We start from the raw sequence: 4,464 nt of genomic DNA on the forward strand, positions 1-4,464 counted from the left end.
CAACAACATACACAGACAAGCTCCTGAGTGGCACGTTGGCTAAACCCATCCTGAGTCAGGCCCTGCTGAACAAATTAGATCTCTATTCTGTCACCGAACGTTCCCATTGAGTCACCTATGAGCTTCCGGATGGAATGTGACATCAATGTTCGGTAAAACAAATCCTGCAGCAATAAAACCTGCCTGTGATCATCATAGAATATGACATCAACAATGGAGTTTAGTAATGCAGTGTTCTGAGATGGGAAGGAAATAAAGCACTTGGTTTAGTATTACAGAGATGGTGAGAGAGCAGCCAGGCGCTCAAGATTCACTTCATAATTAGACCTCAATCCATGTCCTGAGGACCGTCAGGAGCTTCAAACCCGCCACTAGGGGCAGCAGTGAGCCTATTACCATCAAGTAGGCTTGGGTTTTGCTAGGCGTTGTGGACGGGGATAATGGATGGACGTAGACACTCATTTAAAAAAAATATATTTTTTTATACCTATCCCAAAACCTTAACCCTTAACTTAACCATTCAGAATGAATGCCTAACTTAACCATGGAGTTGTTTTTTTTAACCCTAACCAAACCTTAACCCTTAACTTAACCATTCAGAATGAATGCCTAAACTTAACCATGGAGTTGTTTTTGTTTTAACCCTACCCAAACCTTAACCCTTAACTTAACCATTCAGAATGAATGCCTAAACTTAACCATGGGTTGTTTTTGTTTTAACCCTACCCAAACCTTAACCCTTAACTTAACCATTCAGAATGAATGCCTAAACTTAACCATGGAGTTGTTTTTGTTTTAACCTACCCAAACCTTAACCCTTAACTTAACCATTCAGAATGAATGCCTAAACTTAACCATGGAGTTGTTTTGTTTTAACCCTACCCAACCTAACCCTTACTTAACCATTCAGAATGAATGCCTAAACTTAACCATGGAGTTGTTTTTGTTTTAACCCTACCCAAACCTTAACCCTTAACTTAACCATTCAGAATTAATACAGGAGGAGCCGCATGAAAGAGGAGCAACCCAGGGTGTCAAAAACACATTGAAATTTGAGGTTTGGAGAAACGTGGATAAACGTTTGGGCCCGGTTGCATAAAACGTCTAAAACATATTAGGGAATTGTTTAAAGGTGTTACATAGAGCCCCCAAACATTTCCTTAGGTCAGGGCATCATTTTACGGTAGTTTGAAGGCATGTACGGCAGAAAGCGTCTCTGGTTACTATGGAGATGACCTGATTCACTGAACGAGATCACATTTATTTTGGGAGATTGCAAAATAGAACTTCTACATTCAAGACAGGAGAAACAACTTGATAATAACACTTATAACACTTATAAACACTTATAAATAACACTTATTTTAGTTACTTTTATCTCAACTTGTTTCTATTACTTCCTAGCAGGTCAAGCTAACTTACAGAGTAGGTAGCTAACTAGCCAGCTAGCTTTGTAGCCATGGATTGTGCACCTTCCATTGTTTAGCTAAGTAGCTAGCTAGCTYGTCGATGTTTTCCCTTTGAAATCAGGGCAGAGGAAAACATTCACCTCCACAAATGTTATTTACATTGATATCCATACTGAATGAAGCACTTAAGGGACCTCATGGGCACCCTTAACTTTTTCACTTKATTTAAGGGGAAAATTCGCCTTAACATTTTTTGTGCAACTGACTTAAAGTTAAGGAAATTAACTTAAGATGTTTAATCAACTGAGAGGGAGAGAGAGAGAGAGAGAGAGAGAGAGAGAGAGAGAGGGGGACGGACGGACGGACAGGACAAGACAAGACAAGGCTTAATAGGTTTTCAGACACAACCTGATTAAACCGATGTTGCTGTGTGATTATTAGTAATTGCCCTAGACGTGCCTACAGAGGAATATGCTGTGAACTGGATTGATGATCAATATCAGCTAGCAGTAGGGTAGCTGTTTTCTGGGACTGACGACATTACTAGAGGGATGTAATCATTAAGATGTTATTGTATTCATATTGGCTCTTGACTTGAGCTTTTAAACAGACAGATGCTCTCAGAGTCTCACACTGATCTCTCTGGTGTGGCTCTGTGGAACTGTGGTCTAATTGATGCACACACACACACACACACACACACACAGACACAGACACAGACACACACACACACACACACACACATACACTCACTCTTGTGCGTATACACGCACATCCACACACCCTACACACACACACACACACACACACACACCACCACCCACACCACAACACACACACACCACACACCACACACACACACCACACACACACACACACCACCACACACACACACACACACACACACACACACACACACACACACACACACGCACACAGTGGCTCCATGGCTGTGTCTAGCTGTGGTCTGGTCCGAGTGAATGCAGACATCTATCTGCCTGTGGGAAGAGAGGAGATTGATGCCCCATTTGCTCAATTAAACCCATCATACTGCCAACACTAGCATGCTGCAATGAACACATGTTACACACACTACACACTTAAACACACACACTCGCACGCATACACTAAGTGCACAAAACATTAGGAACACTAGTATTGTGTTGCACCCCCTTTTGCCCTCAGAACAGCCTCAATTTGAGGGGGCATAGACTCTCCAAGGAGTTGAAAGTGTTCCACAGGGATGCTGGCTCATGTAGACTCCAATGCTTCCTACAGTTGCCTGGATGTTCTTTGGGTGGTGGACCATTCTTGATACACACAGGAAACTGTTAAGTGTGAGAAACCCAGCAGCAGTGCAGTTCTTGACACACTTAAACTGGTGCGCTTAGCACCTACTACCATACACTGTTCAAAATCACTTAAACATTTGATATTGTCCATTCACCCTCTGAATGGCCCACATACACAATCCATGTCTCAATTATCTCAAGACTTAAAAATCCTTATTTAACCCGTCTCCTCCCCTTCATCTACACTGATTTGAAGTGGATTTAACAGGTGACATCAATAAAGGATCATAGCTTTCACCTGGATTCACCTGGTCAGTCTATGTCATAGAAAGTAGTTTTGAACACCCAGTGCACACACACACCCACACACACACACACACACACACACACACACACACACACACACACACACACACACACACACACGCATAATACATGCTATACACACTCCAATGAACATCCTGACAAGGCTCTTGAAGAAACTGAACTCCAGCTCATGTTCTCTGTTAATGAGGCTAATAGAAGACTACACCTCAGAACCGTAACTGCTCCCTGTGTCTCTGTGTTATTGATGTGGCAGGTGCGTATCGATGGCCTGACAGGTCATATCCAGTTCAATGAGAAAGGACGCAGGACCAACTTCACCGTCAGTGTCATGGAGCTAGCCCCCTCTGGACCTAAGAAGGTGAGTCATGAGATCTTTAGGACCTTATGGGATCTAATGGGATCTTATAGAAGCTTATTTGATGTCAATTGTGGGGATTCATGTCCATTAGTGTTTCATTGCAGTCTAATATCATATCTGTACAGGACAGTATCAGATCAAATCAAGGTTTCCTTCATAGCCCGTCAGTTTTTTCACTTGTCTGTTAATCTTGTATGTGTATCAGGTGGGCTACTGGAACGAGGACGAGAAGTACGTGAGCACAGCCACCTTCATGAGAGGAAGCAACGACAGCAGCTACGGCCTACAGAACAGGACCTARATAGTTACCACCATCCTGGTTAGTGTGTGTGTGTGTGTGTCAGGGTTTTCATTCGGAAAATGTGGKYCWGGACATTTGACCGGCAGCATTTTAATTTACCAGACATTTAAGAAATTTACCGGACCCATATGCATTGGGTGTGCGTAACTTGATTGGGGCGTCCACCCACGGTGCTCAGAATAAAATAAATCACATTTAGATTATGGTAATTCATTTTAACAGAACATGAAACTCGAGGATGCAACGTGCTCCATACCGAATTCCAATGCAGAATTTAAAGATGTTAGAATAACTGTTCACATTTACTTTTCCTCAGCCAAGAAGACCAGTAAGGAACAGCAACATCACTAGCCTATGTCAATCTACTATCCCCCATAGTAGAAAAGTTAACCTATTCTATTGGTCAGCTTGTCAAGAAAGAACTAGCCTATTCCAAACAGACTCTGGGACAGTTGTGGGACAATAGATCCCAAATTCTTACAACCACTAGGCCTAGCCTACATAGAACAAATACGTTACAAACCCTCCCTCCCTACTCTTCTTTCCTTCTCTCCTGGCCACCCTTTTAGCCTGTTAGCCTATAGCCCATTTTTTATTTCCATCACATTGCAGACTCACAGAGACCTTACTCACTACTGATGTAATGTGAGGATGTGTTCTCCTCCCTGCTGCTTCCTTCACTTCCCCAGGCCCTTTTATGTCTCCTGCCCACTGACAGGGCCTCTAACTTATGGATGGAGGACAGGCTCCAGGTCCTCTAGCTTGGGGTAGTGGGAG

At 42.9% G+C, this 4,464-nt stretch overlaps 1 pseudogene; it reads left to right on the forward strand.

The window, feature by feature from the left end:
* Positions 1-4,464, forward strand: part of LOC112074639 (glutamate receptor 1-like) — an 83,722-nt pseudogene that overhangs the window by 59,685 nt on the left and 19,573 nt on the right.

Source organism: Salvelinus sp. IW2-2015, unplaced genomic scaffold (assembly GCF_002910315.2).
Source record: "Salvelinus sp. IW2-2015 unplaced genomic scaffold, ASM291031v2 Un_scaffold2733, whole genome shotgun sequence".
Classification (NCBI taxonomy): domain Eukaryota; kingdom Metazoa; phylum Chordata; class Actinopteri; order Salmoniformes; family Salmonidae; genus Salvelinus; species Salvelinus sp. IW2-2015.